This window comes from Atta cephalotes, assembly GCF_000143395.1.
Source record: "Atta cephalotes unplaced genomic scaffold scaffold00005, whole genome shotgun sequence".
Taxonomy (NCBI): Eukaryota; Metazoa; Arthropoda; class Insecta; order Hymenoptera; family Formicidae; genus Atta; species Atta cephalotes.
In genome coordinates, this window is record NW_012130069.1 from 3,971,671 (window position 1) to 3,993,123 (window position 21,453).

Below are 21,453 nucleotides of genomic sequence, written 5' to 3' on the forward strand. Positions count from 1 at the left end.
CTTCTTCTCTCTCTTCTTCCTCCCTCCCTCCCTCCTCTCTCTCCTCCTCTCTCTCTCTCTCTCTCTCTTTCTCTCTCTTTCTCGCTCTCTATCTATTTATCTATCTATCTGTCTCATTTTTTCTCCTTTGCAAAAAAATATTTCTTTCTCCATCATGAGACGCGAGCAGGTCTTCCTTTGCTCTTTAACGCGAGCACGTATAGAGGTTGATCCACTTAAGGCATGAAACATGATTATAGCGGAAATTAGGGAAGCTACGTAGGATGCTAGGAATAAATTGAACAAGTTGGAAGGATATAGGATTTCTCTTATCATGTTTTCCCCTAAGAGTGAAGTTAATTTATCTAATGATTGATGTTTTCTTATTCTTTATTCAATCTTTTATTATTTATTACTGAGGGAATTCTACGACTTTTAAAGGCTTATAATTTTTATGAGAATTCATTAATTGCAAGATTAAAATATAAAATTGACTAAGTTAGTATATTATAGGATTACTTTTTCATTGTTCTTTATGGAAACCAAATCGCAAATTTTTAGCTAATTAAAAGATGATTAAGTAAATTATATTATTATATCGCTTATTATATTACATATAACGCAGTAAACACCAAGAGAGAAAATTTCCCAATGTTATAAAAGTATTTTCCAGTAAACGTCAACTAAAACATTATAACATCAATTTTATAATTTCACACTCAACAATACGAATGTAATGTAATACATGTTGTACGCGTAACAGTTATATTTTTGAGTGCAAAATTTTAATATTGACGTTATATCACTGTCAGTTGATGTTTACTGGAAAATACTTTTTTAACATTGGGAAATTTTCTCTTTCAATTTCACATATTGGCTTGTGTATGAAAAATATTATATATGTAGTTTAATCAAAATTTATAAAACTTTTGTTGTATAGTTGTGAGTTCAGAAATTTTATATTAAATATATATAAATGGATTAATTTCTCGAGAATTCAGTCATGTTATCATGACGGGGCGAAATTCCTCATTTGTCATTCGTGATATTAAGTCAAAATTGAAGGCCCATTTCGAGGAGCACTCGATCAAAACGACATATAACGTTGCTAAGTTCTTCACGTGTTTTAAATTTGCGCGTTGTCGCTCCATCGCACGGGCGATCCATCATCTTCTTGTCGGCGAAAACTCGAGCTCGCGACTAATACGAAGCAACCGTCGTCCTTGTTTCGCTATCCCATTTCGCACCAAGAGTAATACGCATACCCGATGAAACCAACAGTAACCATAACTTCGCTACCGCGAGACTGACTGAGAGCCAAATAAATGACTAAATATTATTCTGCACGGCTAGAGAAGTGCACGCTCGTCGGTCAAAATCAGACGGGGTTTAGAGAATGCAAATGCGATATAAATTAGAATGTAATGTGATACGCGAAATATGAATGTAATATGATTATATTACCACACATTTACGAGCTAGATGTAAGGGAATGAATGAATTTTGATTAACCACGGTTATTAATCTTTTGTACGTGCGCGTTTACAAACGTTAAAATATTTAATTACTTTAACAATAATATTCTAATTTGCATCTGTAAAATATGCATTTTAATCTTTATCTGTATTTTAATATTTTATCAGTTTAGCTTTTGCTTCACTATTATTCTCAGATGCTTTTGAGCTATACTTTGCAATGTATACTCGCAAGAAGTGCGTGCATGGCGAGGCAGTCAATTCATGTCCCACAGACGATCCTTCGTACACGATACCGACCCGCGTTCCAATATCCAAGCCATAATTTTAATGAAATTCCTGGGAACACATCGCGGTCTCCGAATTTCAATCCTTTATAAAAAAACGGGTCAGCTCTCCATGCGAGCTGCTGTAGAGAATGCTCCACGACGACGTCGATATTTTATTTTTCCTCGGTCCAGGAACGCGGTCAAAGTAGCGCTTGCTAGAAAAAAAAACGGGAGTATCCCGAAACAGAAAATAGCGTTCGCTAGGCGGAAGTGTACAGCGATGGATAAAAATTCCCGCGGGATAATAGGAATTTTTCGCCGAGATAAACGCGCGTCGCGTGCGGATGCGCGAGTAAGTTCGAAACGGAGCTTATGCAATCGAAGTGAAACGTCAGTATTCATACGGAGAATGTAAAACGAAACAAAGTAGAGACCAAACCGTAATCCTTTCAGAGTCGATAGTTTAATAATTCTACAGCTGTTTCACATCTGTAGCATAACAATCGTATAGAATTGTAATGCTCGAAGCATTTTGAAACTTTGAATGAATCATAAATAAATATCACGATCAAACAAATTTGGAGTTTAATCATTTTTTATAGGAATAAAATTTTGAAAAAAAAACAATATGGATTTAAATTCATCGCTCGTGAATCTCGCCAACGGTGCATTAATTACAAATGAAATTTCAATTTGTGTTCGACTATCATTAACGTATACTGGCTCACTACATCCACAATTAGCAGAATTATATATTAATAATTTACTATTACATAAGCAACAGCAACTAGAAAATAACGAATATCCCCCCCGAATTCATTGTTCATTGTTATACGCACAGTCATTTAATGGCAATTTCATAACAGGCGCTCGTTTAATTCGCACATTTACAATTAATTTTGTCGGGATAATGGTTCCAGTTCCTTTCTTTTGTATCTCCCCCCTCCCCCGCCCCCTCCCGACGAGGTAATTACTTTAGTGTATTTGCCATCCTCCGATGTATGAAAATATTTCGCCGTGTTCTAAAGCGTATATATGATTCGCGCGTTAATTAATATCCCTTCGCGAACCGCGGGCGTTGCAAGATTTATAGCTCGCGAGGTGTAGCAGAAATTTTCCTGACGCACGGAATGAAATGTGGAATTTACTATGCCGAGGGTCTTAGCGCGCCGTTTACGCTAGCTATGGCGGGAATATGGGAGAAGCGGAATAGAGAACTCTCGCGGCGGCAGCTGGTGCTCCGTGGAAGTTCCACACGTTTCGGTGGCGTCATGGAATTTTTGCTTGTTCATGTCCGCCTGATGAATTAAGATCCCGTCAGCAATAATTTCTCAAAGCGTTCTTTCTGTCTCTGCAATTCAACATTGTCAGTAAATTGACGCAGAAAGTCTCGTATTACAGTTTCATGTTATGTATTAAAACATTCGACGTATCATTCTAGTACTCTAGACTCTATATCGTGTTATGCTGCAAAACAAAACGAATTAAAATGAAAAGTGAAACTGCTGCAAGTATAACCGTTTATTTAACCGTTAGAAGGCCGAAGGTATTATTTCTATCGTTCGTTGAAAACAACGAAAAATTAAACGTTTATCCATTATACTTTCTAAAAGTAGAATACTAAAAGAGTACTTAAGTACTCATTAGATTTATTCTTGAGAAACTTTGAATTAGTGCATACAATAAGTTGAGCTATATTTGTTTCATTTCAACATATTGCACTGATGTGCACCAGTTAGAGACTTTATCCATAAAGAATGGATATATTATTACTGACTTGCACTACTGATTCGACTAATGATTCGAAGAGCAATGAAATTTCTCTTCGTTATTTGTCTTCGAATCGTCTGCCACGTTCTCGGAGAGATGGTTTAGTAACCGTTATAATTCTCGTAATTTCTTACGATGCAAAAGTCCAATATTGCGATCCGCGTCGAGCGATGGTATAGTACGCGAGAGAAAAAGCATTGTCGACACGAAGGAAGGACGTGGATAGATAAATGAGCGCGTTGGCGAAGAAGGAGTCAAGGAAGCGAGAAGAGCCGAGAATAAGAACTCGTAAGGGTGGCGAGTCACCGAATGAAAGAATACACTCTTGATGTCGGCGATGATGGTGGTGGCGTCGTCGGGATGAGATAAAACCATCGCCATGGTTGCCACAGTCGTCTTTTTTTCGTTGTGTCGCGACGCGGCGTTCCGTTGTTCCCTCCCTTCCATTAAGCTAGCCTGTATTAATTCCGTCGCCGCGACAGCGAATGAATGCAGCACCTGTGCGGGATGCCAAGACCTTTGAACCTGGCTTTTAATACTACCCGCATAAAAATATATCTTTGACTACTCGCGCTAATGATCCGCGTCACATACTAGAGTAACTGTCTCTATTAATGTGCCTTTTAGCCAACTTGCTTATTATTAAATTAATTATTAAATATTGTAGCTTTAATTTTATCCGCTTGCAATCAATATCGATTTTTTTCAACTATTTCTTTTTCTTATAATATTTCTTTATTCTTAAAAAAAAATGTTAATACTTTATAATGTTTTTGACAAAAATAAAAAACATGTTTTTTGTCCTTATTAATGAATTCTCCAAGTGGCGATGGCCCTATTAATATGGACTAATTAATATGGACTCTCAATTTATGTGTCTATTCACATTTGATTCATGTTAACATATAGTTACTAAAACAAGTAATAAATTTAAGCTAATTGTTTAAGTTAATACATAAATCATTATTTCAATTATATTTATTTCAATGTACATTCATAACATAACGTTCTCAGCTTCGATACAGGGCACATTAATAGAGAAGCTTAAAATTTTGGTACGTATTACTGGATTCACATAAATTCCTCATATTTTTTGAAAAATATTTAAAATACTTTAACACTCAAAAAATAAAATATTATCTTCGGGATACTGTATGCATTAATAATTTAACTTAACAAGAAAACATATTTTTTCTTATTTATTCGTGCTAGTTTTTTCTGACTTATCGAAATACAAAAGCACACTAATAGAGATAACAGGCATAGTAATTGGAATAGTTATGTCCCAAAATCCTGTGCGGATTTTGTTGCTTACGAATATGTACGGAAACAATTCGTGTTATAAATTCTGAAAAAATTCCTTTCACTCTTTATTAATTATGTATACCTGTTTGTATACAGCTTATTTTATACTGTTGTAAATTGCTTGTACAAAATTACCGAGAAATGTTTTAATGCCTTGGATAGTATATTAGAAAGTTGGAAATTAACTTTGCAGCTTGCGCGACATTGTCCATAATTATCCCTCGTCAAATTCCTCTCAAACTCTCACTAAATATACTCACAACAATTAAAATATTTACTCACATTAGTAAAATGTCCGCGTGTATAATTTTATTTTATTCATTTGCATTATATTATACATCAATTTTCTCTATTTTTAGTGTCACAGACATTAATGTCGTAGACATTAGATGCTTGTAAATATAATCTCGCGACAATTTGAACGGGGACGAAAGTTATAAAACAAGTCGTAAATCCGCGAATTCGCCGCGGCTTATGAAGGCGGAATCTACATCTGGCTCGTGGCACGGAAATGCTGTATTATTCATGCGAATAATCTCACAAAGGAGATACGTACGTGAGGTTGGGTGGGCGCTCGCGCAAATCGGAACGCACCAAACAGTCGATATTTTCGCGATTATTCATTCGATGCAGTCGCCGCTGTAATTTGATTCATCGCACCTAAGGCCAATCCTTATAGAATATTCTCCGAATCCCTCGGGCGCGAGCAAGTGATTTACTAAGGCGAGTTTACGGTGCCGTTTTGTTACCGCCGCTGCGTGAATTATACACTAGTCGGACTCCTCTCGCATTCGGGCATGTATATCTAATTCCCCATCCACGTTACCGCACCTTTAAACATGAACGCCACCGCGGCGTTACATTTAATATCGCGTTACGCACTTACGCAAGCCGTAACGCATTAATTAGTTTCGTAGCTTGCGCGTAAAACGCGCGAAACTATCGGAGTATATGTAGGATTCCGCAGATAGATAATATCGTAGAATCTTGAGAAAATTATACTATATTTTTAATTTGACTTTTTGATCAGATAACTGCTGAAAACTAATGACCTATGTTTTAAATATTTTTCTCATAAATAAATTTGTAATATAAATGAAGAAAAATTTTTTGGCACTTTCACCTTTTAAAATTCTAATTATGTTAATTAATTACTGTAATTATATTAACGTATACAATTTGTAATTACATTATCTATTAATTTTATATTATATTATTAATGTATAATTATATATTATTATATTAACAATTACTGTAATTATATTATCGTATAATTTGATTCGACACGTGCAGGTCGATCATACAATTTAAAAAAATTTTTTTATCGTATCCTATTTAAGAGCGTGTCTCTGATCGAGTATCTTCGACAGCTTCGACATTTTGCTTGAAAATAACTGGGTCATAGTCTCTGTGTATTATTAAGTCCAATTCGGCCGATCGATTCTTTCTCGTTTTTTTTTTTTCGATTGTCGTTTCTATCCAATTCTCGCGTCTCGATGTGAGGAAATGGTAGGTCGAACACTCGATCTCGTTCGTAAACTTAATTGTGAGCAGAGTAGAGAATTGCTTTCTGGTGGTCCGTTTCATGGTAGTGTTCGGATAAGGGAAGTTTTGCGCAACAGAGAAAACGCACGTGTGTATTGTCAGTTGGTTTTCCCGGGTAAGCATAATAACTTTCAGAATATATATATTTTCTAACATTTTTCCTTCGTTCAGCAATCTTTAAAATTTCAAATTAATTCTTTGCGTTGGTAATGTAAAGAATGTTCATGTCATTTTGAAATATATAATACATATACATTTTCGAGTGAAGGATTGAAATAAATAGCGACGTCTTTTAGAATTAATTTTCCTTTTTTAGAAAGATATTTTTATCCTGACAGATTCTACTAAGAATTATTCTAACTTTTATATAAAGAGAAACTAAAGAGACTAATGTTATTTTATTTTTCTTATGAAATTATTATCATCTCCATGTTTACATTAATAAAACTAATATATCTTTATTAATATATCTTCTTTATTTGAATTCTGCGCTGCCTGAAAGATGTGCTATAATAAACAAAATATATCTTCATATATTTTCATTCATTTAATTAATGAGTTACATTAATAAAAAAAAAACATACACAAGAACATATGCATAATAAATTAGATACTTTTATTCGAGGAAACATTCTTTATTTATCTTATTTTTTTAATTAATATTTCTCCTTCATATTGAGTGGAATGCAAGTACATTTCTTTATACTTGTTCCACGACGTGTATAAGTAGAAGCTCGAAAAATATTCAGCAAAGAAATAATCGGAGACGAGAGAAGGTAGATAGAAGAACTACATCTTCATGAATCGCTCGTGTATACACGCGAACGAAGTGCATAAGGGCTGTGTGGGTCATCCTTTGGCTTTACTGTGATGCAACCGCGGCGCCGTGAAGCGAATCGAATGCTCCAAATTCGGTCTCTTTGAATGAAGTCCGTAAAGGACATGGTGAAAAACGCGAACATTTTTAACTCTATAAAAAGAACGTTGCTCAATGTATAAGGATGAACACCTTAGCATCGAATAATTTGCACTTTTGTGATCACAGATCGACTTGTACTTAATAAGTATCGGTATATTTTGCGTAACATTTATCTACTTGAACTGTCGCTTACAATAAGTTTAGAATTTCTTTTCTCGTTGCTCATAGCAATTGAAAACCGTCTATTCAAAAGAAGAACACGATTTTATAAATTTTATACGAATTAACAATTTTTAAAACACGAAGACTATTTTTTTTATTTTTCCACGAGAAAAAAAATTTGAACTTTTTGTGAATCTTCTAGTTGATATATTTTGTGTAGAATTTTAGTTAATATATTACGCAGATACTAAAAAATTTTTGAAGATCTACAAAATTGTTGAATAAATTAGTGTTAAACTTCAAATTTTTATTTTAATTGCTTATTTGACAAAATCAAAAATTAAATTGATTATTAATATTATATTATAATACAATATTCATGATAAGTAAATTACATATCGTATAATCGAGTTATACCGTCTAATTAATCTATAATTAATTTTTTATAGAATTATTACTTGTCATTATAATTAATGCTTTAATTATGAATGAATGTTATAAATAATAAATTAATAATAATATATTATTACTACTACGTACTACAACGAATAAAGAAAAATGATGTTTATAATTATAAAGATTGCATTAACTTTTTAACTTTTTTTTTGTTACAACGAGATATCGAAAATATAATATTTTCTGATTTTGGACGTTAAAACCAAGTATTAAACTATCATCTTATATTAATATTAGACTGGACTATTAATTAAACAAATCATCATTAATATAACGAATCCCTAAATTCAACAGAGCTGTTCAAGGACCTTTGGTGAGGTCGAGGACCTTGTGGTTGCGTTGAACGGCAAAAAACGCGCGCGCAAACGCGAGAGAGGGCATTTCCGATACTCCAAGCGCCAAGCTGGTGTGGCACGCATCGCATGTTTCACGATTATGTACGTCGCTCGACGTGCACCGTCTGGGAGGACTTTCATTGAGCGGACAAGCCCCCAGGCACGGATTCGAGAGGGAGGAAAAAAAATTGTCGATACGGGGCGTAGAGGATTGGCGTGCAAGTGGGATGAGGTTGGCTGGTACCGAGGGGAAAAGAGTATGAGGACGAGGTTGAACGTGGAACGGGCAGTCTGCCAGGAAAGAGGGCGGGGGTTGAGGAGGAGTCGAAAGGTAGAATGAGGCCCGCACGGAGAGGATGGGGACAGACAACGGTTTTATGTTGAGGGACGAAGGGATAAAAGAAAGAGATAGAGAGAGAGAGAGAGAGAGAGAAGGGGAGATGCGGGAAGGCAGAGATCGGCGTTGGCTCTGGGATAGCGGTATAACGGACGGGTTGATTGATTGGGCATGCTTGTATTGTTTTAGGAGGAAGCTGAATCGACGTAACGCTCCACGCCAGGATGGCCGGTTGGCCGTTCAGCACTGCGCTGCTGTTCAGCATCCTCATCCTTGTTCGCGGTAAGTAAGAACATGAGAGGGTTGTGCTTTTGGTGGTGAGCGAATCCAATCGGATGGGCTGTGCCCATGCAAATGATCCTGGTACCATCCCTCGCGCACTTGTTACGATGGTAATTCAGTTGCATTCTTCAAAAATCAATTTCTTTGATTTTAAATCGCTTGGATTATTATCAGGTTCGGATTCGATGGTTGAACTTAATGAGTCCTCGAAGTGCATGCGAGATGGTAGTTTGCGGAGAAAAAACTAGCAAAACTATCGTGCTGATAATTAACGAAGAATATATTGTACGGATATTACGTGAGATAAAAGACGATGTCTTAGCAGAACACAGTAATTTCTATCATAATTCCTATCATTAATCAGTAAGAATGGTTTAAAAAAAAAATTGGTGTTAATTTGGAAGCGCGTACTTTTCAGAGTAGTATTCGAAAAAAACTGATAGAATCGTCGTAAAATCTGCGTAAAAATGACAAAGCATTGCATCGAAAATTATACATTCTTCTCTACGGTATAGTAAACGTAACACGGCTGTTAGATCACACATAAAATTTAACAGTGTCATGTAACTGAGCACACCACACACGCGTGTGGTAAGCTAAACGTGTAATCCGCGTTACGGATGCGCATACGGCTGCTTTCGCGCGGAAATAAACTCGCTGGCCTATTACTTGCGTTCTACAATTCAAATGCAATGCGTTCACAACGTATCCTCTACATACTGTAACGAGATTTGACTAATTTGCGATTACATTCGCGAGCTTCTTCCATATCGCGGAAATAAATGTGAAACGTGTTATGCAAAATGTCCGACGAGAAATGCAAACTCCAAAATGTCATTGTTTATGAGATATTATTAAACTCCGAATACTATATTGAACGAAAAATCATGAATTATGTGTATACTTATAGTAGAGAAAGAGATAAGAATTTGCGACGAGTTAAAAATTTGATATAAGATTATCTCATTTCTTTTTTTTACAAAAACGTACTCTCTAAAACTTTTAGAGTGAAAGCTTCATTCTGAAGAATGAAATCTCATTTTTGGAAGGTGAAAATTGAGCCACTCTTTTTTAAGACTGACTTAATTTTCACTCTTTAGAGAGATTTCTATTCTAAAGAATTTAGAAAGTGTGCATGTATAATTTTACTAGACATTTATATACATAGATATTTATGGTTAAAAATTTATATAGATGTTCTATAATAGTTAAAAAATCGAAAGAATAAAGACAATAATATTTATGTTAAATCTCTAAATTTAAATTATCTATGGAAAAATTTTTTTTTTTAACATTGATTACCTATAATGTATTTGAATATTTCACGATAGCAATTCACGCTGCAATTGATCGCGATGCGAATTATCACAATTTCGTACAAATGGTTCATACAGACTGATCGTATTTTTTATCCGATTTTTGCGGCTGTCCGCGAAACGGCTCGCTTTACAGAGCGTTTACAGGCGTATTCGTTACTTTTCGAACACACGATGTCGCCCTCTCTTTCGACACGAGCACGGTTACTAGGTGCAGCCGCGAATTCTCTCTCGTTTTGCAGAGGTACCCCAAAGTGTCCCAGGGTGTCCGATTGATTTTCTGCCACTTCGCAGTCTCTCGCTCGCTCGATGTCGAGCCCGACTCGAAAGCGCGTGACGAAAGCGGATCCACCGCGCGGCACTGCATCCGTTTAAATTATGGCCCAGCGGCAGTTTCGTTTATTCCAGAATCCATTATCCCGCTAAAGCAACGGGGAGCAACTTTCAGACGCAATTTGTAACCCTACTCTGTCCGTATAGTTACTTCTCATTCGCGCGCTTTGTAATCGAGAGGGTGTCTCGCCCCGCTGTGCGCGCACGTTGCCGTCGTTTCCAACATCGTCCAACTTTAGCCATTAATAACTTTCCTTTTCGTCGAATTTCCTGATCGTTAAACTGGCACATTCGCTCAACGGCTTCGTCGATCATCGTGACAGGAAGGGTCGTTCTTGAGGAAGTTGCGTACCTTTGAGATCGAAGACGACAATGTCAATGTGCTTCCTCGGATGTTACATTCGCTTCCAGATAGTAATATAGTCGGGCACTCCTATAACTTAGTTTGTTGTAATTTTACCAAAATAAATTAACAGAGCGTTGAATAGATAGGTGATTTATTTTACAATCTAGCAACTTGTTTATTAAAAATTTTGTAGATTTACATTTCATTTATATCTATAGTTATTTAAATATTGTTGTGTGTACTTCAAAAATTGTGATAACAGTTTGATTAATTCAAATTTAATTAAATTCTAGACGAAAAATTTATTTTTATCAGATTCGTCCTATATTACTTGCAGTAGTAATTACGTCAAGAAAAAAATATCAATCGGCTACATCGAGCTCGCGCAATTATGCTGCACCTCTGCGACACAGTATTTCCAGTCACTTCGGCCTCCGGTAACGTTCCTGTCACTCGTAATAGCGCGTTCCACTTTATTTATTGCACTCCTATAAACGTCCCGAGCGGCATTAAACCGCCAATAAATTCAGCGCGTTTCATCGAATGACGATCCGATGTCTCGTTCGACAGGGTCGCAGATGTCCATGTAGTTACGCGCGACACGCTGGTATTCATTAAATTTCTCGCAATTTCCAAATCTCACATTTTTATTTTTGCAGCAATGAATCTCGATTATTATCTAGGCCAAGTCTGTCCAATTTCATTTCCGGAGCCAAAACGCAAAGTCATCGACGTAAAAAAATTCAATGTGAATAAGATTTTAGGTAACTATAAAATATTGATAAGCGTACTTAAACGTATCAACACTTTACAGTTTCCCGAAATCTTATTTACATTGAATTTTTTGCGTCGATGGCTTTTTAGAGCTTCGAAGTTCAAATTGAACAGGCCTGATCTTGACTGTCAAAAAAACAATCCAGGAAAGAAGGAATTGCTAAAATATTATTATTACAGAAAAGTAGATTTTCACAATTTAAATTTAGAGTTTACGATTTACAAATAAATATTTAAACAAAAATTGTTAAGACATTTTTTCTTCTACTATCTTATAAACTTGAAATTACAATAAAAATAAATGGAGCACAATTGCAAGAAGTTATTTTCTTCGCATATTTTTTGATTTTATTAATTAATAAAATTTAAGACTGTCAATTTCATTGCTTATCTGATTTATTCAAAAAATTGATCTAAGCAATATTACAAATAATTTCTAAAATTTAATCAGCGATAAGGGCAGCAGATTTCTTTCTCTCGAAATTTTGCGTTAAATCATACTCGCCTTGATTATACTGCACTCTCTTTAAGGATAGGGCTCATTTCATTCTCCAAACCTTCATCCTGTATTATTGTGTAACTGCTAGATATCTGTAAAAATTCTCGAATCGGCGTTTCGAATTCGTGTTAATTGAGCCGCAAAGTCTGTCTTTTTTCACGTCTTTGCCTTCGCTTGCCAAATCTGTTCGCCGTACTCTCTCATCTTCCGCAGGTGTGCATAAAATGTATCGTCAGATGAGAATTACGAGGAACAAAAGAGAATATAATCAGCGAGAAAAAGGTGAACGCGTGGAAGCGTAAGCAATTTCTAAGGGAAGAATAGCAGAAAAAAGAGGGAGAATAACAGAAGAGAAAGAGAAAACGGAGAGAAAGAGATGGGAGAGTATGGAGTGATTTGGAAGGTAGTCGCAGCTTGGCTGAGGGGATGAAGGATATGTAGGGATGAGAAAAGAGAAGAAACGGGACCGGAAAAGACGCGGAGAAAAAAGACGAGGAAAACGCTCGGCTGTGTCGTGAAACGACGGTGTTAGATGGCGACGCGGTGGCTCGAGCCAAAGTTGGAAGCCGAAGGTGGTGGAGGTGGTGAAGATGGGCGGATCGGGGGTACGAGACTGCTTTCTTAAAGATGCGAGTCGGCGCGCACTTGTTGCGCCGCGAGGTGGAGGGCGAGGAGAAGGTCGACGGCGAGGACTGCGGAAAGAAACGACCACCGTGGGGCGGTAAGCAACTCACCAGGGTTACAGGCGTAGGAAAGATAGTCGGGGTGGTGAAAGGGTAGAGCGAAGAAAGGAATGAGTACGAATTGAATTGATTCTCTTTCACGGGCCAGCATTACTTCCTTTTACTGCCGTCCAACTCCTGACCGGGCAGCTCGCGACTATCCCTTTCGCCTTTCCAACTCCATGTTATTTATTTACTAGTCGTCGTATATATGTGGGAGCGCATGAAAGACGTCCTGCTTCAGCATTCAACACCCACTCACGTCGATTCACTCGCGTTTCTCCTCTCCTGGTCATCTTGAGATTCTGAAGGCACTTCTTTCGACACTGGTTGAGAATGTCAGTATCGATATCACAAAGGTAACTCTGTGTGTGTGTGTGTGTGTGTGTGCTGAGGATTCCTTATGGGATTCCTCGAAACACTTTACGGTCCGATGAGATGCGCTCGATCGATGCTCAAACGAAAAATAACGATTCATCGATACTAATATTCAACATCGATACGAATATTATTCAGTAATAAAGAATGACACGTTACAAAAGTTTTCCAAATGGCATTGGATCTTCGATCACCTAATGCTTGCAAATAATCTACTTAGCATTGGTTAATTGTCTCTTTTTATTTGTGTCCATTATTTTAAATGTACGATAAAGAAAAATTTGAAGATAGAGATGGAAATAGAAAATAGATGATAATTTTAAACTTTCTGTATTAAAGAAATTCTCATTAAAATTTTATTGCAATGTGATAATAAATTTCATAAACTGTAAGATGTTTTAATATCATGTTTTACAGATTAATACACACCTTTAATACACACCTTTGAGTCATTCGTGTTTTGCAAATTTCTTTGAAATACTAAAAGCAGCTGGTCAAATACCGATCTTTTAATTATTCCTAAAAAAAAGTTTGGCATTTAGAGAATAAGTTTTGTGTACTACCGACCTCAATTCATGCGTATTCTTTAACTGGCATAACTCCGAATTCATCTCTGGATCATAAATAACGAAATGACTTAACGTGTGCAGAGTGTACATTTTTTGTAAAAGAATTTTAATTTTTTTCTTTATTTTCAACTAATTCTCGATTGTATTGCGAAATATTTCGTGAATTATTAAAAAAAGAATTTAACCCTAAAATAACATAGTCCTTGATAAATGACGATTTTTGGCATCCTTGTGCTAAAAGTTGTCAATAATATTATGTATTATGTTGTCTGTAATGTACAGAACATTTTCCTACTAAATTATAAGTTTTTTTTAACATAATAGCAATAATGAAATGCATTATTTAAAATGTAAATGCAATATATCTTCAATTTATAGCCATGCATATTAAAACGTTATTTTCAGGTTACTCAATAACCAAATTTTTTTGGACAGACACTTGAACTATTTTTTTTTGTAGTTTGGAATATCAATTTTAAGATATTGAACTATATTTTTCCTTTAAACATTTTTGTTTCAGAATTTCACATTTTTATATGAAATAGTGCATTTTTCTCCTTTTGTTAACTGTATTTAGTTACAACAATCTGTAATTATAAAACTGTACAAATATATTATATTTTCTAAAGATGTCAAAATGTATGTAAAAATCGTTTAATAATTTATACATTCTTGTAAAAGTGATGAAAATTAATTTTGGACACAAATGACCGAACGTGTGTAGTAAAGAGTATCAAAAACTAAAGTGTTTACTAAGGATTTATTAGAATTGACAATTAAAATTAAAGTTACATTAATTTTTCAGTCATAAATAATCAAAATATCGTTTATATATCCTCGATTTTATATTAGTTTTTCTTTCTTAGTTTCAATGATATTAACTTTTAATGCTCGATTAAGAAAAAATTTTAACTTTTATATGCAAAATTCATTTATTAAATGTTTAGTTGGTCATTTTATTTTAAAAGAATTATACAATTTAACATTAAATCTAGGTTTTGAAAGTTTATTAGTTTTATTATTTTTTTATTATTTAGTTTATTATTTAAATTTTATTCTATGTAATTGGAAAATATAATAGACATATTAATTTATTATTATTTTTGCAAAGTTTCGAGAGGAACAACTGTGTGATTTAAAAGTTGTAATTTAATAAAAGAGAATTTTAATGTACTAATTTCAAATTAAATCAACCATCATGTTTCTTCAAAGATTCTTCATTTTCTTAATTTGTTAAACAAAATGTAAGAATAATCCTCGATTCATTAAAACACAATTTTTTTATTAATTTTCGAATGTAAAACTTTAATTTAAAAATGATAGTAACAAGTTGGTTTTCATATTTAAATATTTAAACAAATTTTTAATTGATGTGTTATAGCACGGTCTGATCAAAATTACGAGTTAAATCACAAGGAATATTATTTTGTACGTTAAATTATAATATGTGAATAATATTTTATTCTCTTAGGAACTTTTTGAAATTTAAAGTCAGTATATATGATATATATGTATATACACGGCGCTTGGCGCTGTTATCATGCGTGACGTAGTTTATAACATTGCGTTGTAAACAAGTTCGCCGCCGCTATCATTCCTACTATGACCTTCGAGCGAGCAGGTAACTGTCGCGTGCCGCTCGATGTGTCGTATTATTTTACAAATTGTGATCGCGCGTACCACAAGACGTTAAATACTTTCTACAATAATTAAGATTAACGATCGTTATATCGTTCTCATAATTAATGATTCGCGAACACATCTATACAACGATTACTCTTCGAAACTACATTTCGTGCTTTTTCTTTGTTAGGTCTTGGAACATGTTACTTAAAACGCTCGTAATTAATTGTCCTTCTTCAAGTGAGCATTGTACAAGTATCATGAAAAGAAACAATAAGAAAAGTGAGCAAAAAAGTGCCTGGGGAACAGGAGAAAGACATAAGATCTATAATAACTGTAGTATATTAAATATTTCGTTTTCCTAAAATTACTATTTTTTTAAATTTAAAGATAGTATACACGCGTCGTCGCGATATCATTTGTACTCTGACCTTCGAACGAACAGGTAACTGCCGCGCTACTCGATATGTCGTATTATTTTACGAATTGAATCATGCGATGAGTATCACGAAACATCGAACACTTTGTACAATTAAGATCATTACACTGCTCCTATATAGTTCATGAACACGTAAACACATCGCAACGGTCACTTTTCGAAACCACATTTCGTGCTTTTTCTCCGTTGAATGTCAGAACGTGTTACTTAAAACGCTCGTAATTCATCGTATTTCCCCGAGTGAATGTTGTACAAGTTATGAAGAAATGGCAAGAAAGATGAATAAGAGAGATGTCTAGGAAACAGAAGGAATGTAGATGACATCGGATGGCAACGAAACAACATTGCCGATGAATAACTATTCTTTATTCATTATTTTTTATTAACGGAATTACTCGTTTAAATTTATTTTAAAAGATATGAAAATATCAGAAAAAAGAAGATATAATTTAGATTATTAAACAATAATATTCCGTTACTTGTAATTTAATTTATAATTTCAATGGATGTATTGCATTCTTGTGATAATAATACAATCGATATTATTTGAGTTTAAAAAATAAATGATGAATCGGTATACTAAGTTAAGTATGTACATATATTACACGATGGGCTCAACTTTAATTTCACAACTCAAAAACTATCGCGATTTCAGCATTCTTGTAACAGAATTTTTAATTCTGATTAATTCGTAACAACATTAAAGTATCGTAAAGTGAATATGATAGGTGACAGTGATATATGATAGATTTCAGAATTCTTTAAAATATTGAATATAATCATTTACAACGCGCGCATATAATCTTCAGTATAATAAATTTTTAAATAATCTTTTCTTAATAAAGAAAACAGGCGAAGTATGATGGAATCAAAGCAGTATGAAAAAATTTACATATAAAATTTAGGACGTAATTGGCATAAACACATGGCCGAGAAAGAAGTATAATTAGAGAGTGAAAATGCCTGACTCATTTTTTTAATTAATACTTATTTAATTTGTTACAACGTAGAATATATTAACACAGGATATGTGTAAACATTGTTTGTGGCTAATAATTAATATTATATAATTATTAGAGTTCTATTCCCTATATCAATTCCAATATGGTTCGGCTGATTGATTAATGTGCCAGATTAATGGCCTGTTTTGCGATATAATTATTTTTTCTTATAATTTGTGTTTTGTGTATAACAATTATAATAGTAATTAAGTTTTTTAAATAGTAATTAGGGCTTTTGTTATACATTTGTTATTACATCCTTTTTAATATTTATATCTGTTTGGATAAGAACAAGCTATTTGATATTTTTATTACAAACATTTTTATTGCAAATCTTGAAAATCTATGATAAATCTAAATTACAAATTATAAAAAATTTAGCAATTACATTTTTTAATATCAAATTCCGTTAATTTATCGAGTATTAATAGGTATTCTATTTATTTCTGATAAATACTTTCTAGAAATAGTCAATTTATCATTTAGATAAATTAGATAAGTTGATTTTATTTTAATGAGAGAGTTAAGCTTCTATTAAAACTATCATATATAATATATATATATATTATGAAATTTTAATTTTGTCAATACGATTACATGAAAAGATACTACTAAATATTTTAATTTTATTTATTCGTATATATAAAAATAAAATAAAATATAAAATAGTTGAAATAAAATAATGAAGTAGCGTTCCGAATTAAATTATTTCAAATATAATTGTATCAGAATTATATTATACTAGAAAATAGCAATGCAAAGTGGTGACCTTAAGGCGTTAAAGCGAGTCGAGCCTTTTCTAGTCAACTGAATTCGTGCTTTCAACGTTATTAATCGCGCGGCGAAATTGAGAGGGCAGTTACCCGCAGTGGTAGCAGTCCATTGAACCTTCGACTCGAGAGAATTCACCACGTTACTTATTTATCAGACACGTATGTGTCACACGTGTGTGTGCGTACGTGTGCGAAGTACACTTTCGCGCGTTTAAAGAACCGTGCGGACGAATCGCCTCGTGGGAAAAAGGCACTTTCCACGCGGCCAAGATAGAATCAGGGAGTCGCGGCGATTGGATTAGAGCCTCGACGAAAAACTTATTGGGATTCCTTGCGGATATAAAGGTTCGATGGGAGTCCTCCGTCAAAGATTCGATGGGAGATTGATCGATAGCTCTGGCCTCGCACCGATATTAACCATCATTCTTGAAATTATTCATTTTATTCGATTGCGCAAATTTTTATTTGACGATATTACCTCACATCGCGAATATTAATTTCACGCGATGTTGCACGGCGCATGTAATTATAGAAGATAAGTCGCGAATATAGCTGACTAAATGCGCATGATGACGTTTTTCGCAGCACGCGAGTGAAAATAAATTAGGTCGTTGAACACGAGTACGATTTTCCGGTTAATATATCCTTTTTCTTTTTTCCTCGGAAATTAATTAAATTTAATTAATATTAAATATCAGAACTTTCATGGCACGTATTTTGTTTCATAAATAGATATTATCTTAATTAACATTACAGTTATAGCCGCATTTATTGAAGTCCAGTTATGTTATTTATTCTGCTATCCCGTTCTTTCTAACTTTCAGAATTATACATCCGCTTTTTTAAAATATCAATTCGTATTTGTTGTATTAATTTGCTTTTTAAATTGGATATATTAAAGTGTTAGAAATAATTATTTTTGAAAAAAAAGCACAGGAAATCTCTTTCTGCCTTACGTTGAGGGAAATAAACGAAATGATCCGTTCGTATGACAAGATTCCGTTGCCTTGCAGAAGAAATCGAACACGACGAGAGCAAGGAAAAAGTGATGACATTTTGAAAACGACGTTGAGACAGTCAGTTGATTTCCGTTCGTTCGACATACGATCAGGATCGACGTTTCCCCATCGTGGGAGAGGGTAATCTATCTGATATCGAAACCGGCACGCCATAAATATCGCAGCAAGCGGAGCGCCTCGATTTTCTTTCTCGTAAATATGCGACTACGTCCGCGTGAAAAATCTCACCGAGAGAACGCTCTCTCGGGTTTTATCTTTCCTCACCCATCGTCGCCACCGCTGTTGCCATCGTCCTTTCTTTGCTCCTGTTTCGTAACACCGTCTGCCCACAAGCCCTTTGCTTGCGAATGGAATAGCGCTTCTGTACTTGTTATCAAACATGCAGACGATTTTTATGCTCTCATTATCAGTATAATATGAAATCGAGATTACATTTCTCATTTCCCATTTCGGCGATAAGTTTATTTTGAGCAACTCAAATACTATAGATCCGTTTCATGTTTCTTCTACATTTTTTTTTAGAAAAATTTCTATTGCGTACTGGAATTACATGAATAATTTTATATGTGAACATAGTGTATGATATATTTTATTTATTTTATCTTATATTTATGCAATTTATTTGAAGGAAATACGTCTCATGATTTTATATCGTTGGGCGGATATCATATTTGGTTTGCGATATTTTTATGATATTCCGAGAGCATCCGACATGGAATTATTGCGTTCCGCATTTTTAACATAAAGGGGTGAGCAAGCACATCCATGGATGCGTTATCAGCAATTTCGCGGCATCCTACAGGGCTGCAGATTTCGGCTTCGTCTATATAATATGACGGCGGACGCGTCGCAAATTAGAATGACGCGGGGCTTGCGCACTACGTATATCACGAGAGAGAAATTCGCGGTGACACTTTATTGATTTCAAGATTATCGCGATTCTCCGATGGTAGCACACGACTTTGTCGACGAGAGGATGACGACGAGGTGGAGAAAGAGGACAAAGGAAGCAGGAGGAAGTCGATTCGGGTGGAAAGGAGTAGAGGATGACGGTAGCGGCGACGGTAAATGAGAGATATTGTATTCGCGAAATCGTAATCGATCTCCCCAGTGCGATATCTGCAGAAATTTCCATTCTCGTGCGTCAATACGGTTAATCGCGAAATGTGTATTATTATCTGTTGCGAAAATCGACTCCACAAACGATCGTCTGCTTCCATCACCGATTGCCTTTTCTTTGTGACGTCAATTACGCAATATAAAATTTCAATGATGCATCTATATATCTATATATACACTTTATTATATATGAATCAATTTAAAATTAAAAAAAACAGACGAAAGTAACATTTTCCCAATTACTCCATTTCCATACTTTTAGTTTAATGAAATAATCGATAATTAATTACAAGACATTCAACTTCTATACAGCATATATTTAAATTTTTTAATAGAAATTAAATTAAAAAAAATTTAAATTTATAATATCACAATATTTTGTCGCAAAGTTATTTAATCGTTTAGTTGTCAATTAGTATTCTTCTTTTATTTGGAGTTTGAAGCGTATTAAATAAAATGAATAAATTGAAAATTTATTTAAATATTATTTTGTATAAATGCAGGATGTTCAATTTAATCTGTTCACGCCGATATCTCGGAATCTGTTAAAGTTAAACGAAAAATAAAAGGTCTAATGAGATATTTTTGAAATGATTTTTATTGTTAGTATGATGGAATCGTATTCATACGCTGTGAAATTTTAAGGGAAAAAGAAGTTAAATTTTCCAAATGCAAAAATAACATCACTCGATCCTGATAAGAAAAAATAATTTCAACGACTTATAATAGTAAGGTTTATCTTCGATATTATGACTGAATTTTTGAAAATTATCTTCAAAAAGAATATCGATTTCTATTCAATTAGTCTGTCATGTTATCTCGAAAATTATTAAAGTTAGATGAAAAATTTAAATAAATTTTTAATAGGATTACTTTGAAACGGTTTAATATGATAATTGCATTTGATTTATGTTGAGTGTAAAGCACTTTGTACTATTCTTGTTGGAAGTTTCCATTTGAAAAATTCGATTACATCTCTTAAAATTTTGTAGGGAATGAATGATTTTATTACACTAAAAATCATCTCAAAGTAATCTCGTTAAACAACTTTTTTTATTTTTCATCTAACTTTTTAATAGTTTTCGAGATCGGCGTGGTTAAATTAAAGTTTTATCAGCAATTGAAATGTAGGTAATTGGATTCAAATAAAAGAATAAAAGACTTGAGTAGATGTTTGTCTAAATTCTGATGTATAATTTCTGATAGACATTGAAAGAACAATTTTATTGAAATATCTAAACATTTAGTTAGATCTGAAAATAATTTTATTAAATTATCGAAATAATTACGTAACATAAACTGATTGCTAGCTGATCGCTCTTTTAGCAAAATCATTTTTTTCTTATCAGAATTATATTATATATCAGAATTCAGATAGATATTCAAGTCTGTCCTCCTTTTATTTAATTTTCTTTATTACAATTGATAATAGCTAATTCAAATAGTTACTAATATGCTAATTGACATTGAAAAATGAGAATATTCAACTATAAAATAAATCTGATCCAAACATTGGCTGGCAGCTGAAAATATGTTCTCCAATATCAATGCATTGCTTCTGCCGTCAAAACTAATAATGTTTACGAACTCATACACGCAGACAGGAAAGATTAATATTCCTGATTCTCTCTCTCTCTCTCTCCCNTCTCTCTCTCCTCTACTTCTCCGTACTTACGTACTACGTACTACTACTACGTTCTAACGTTAC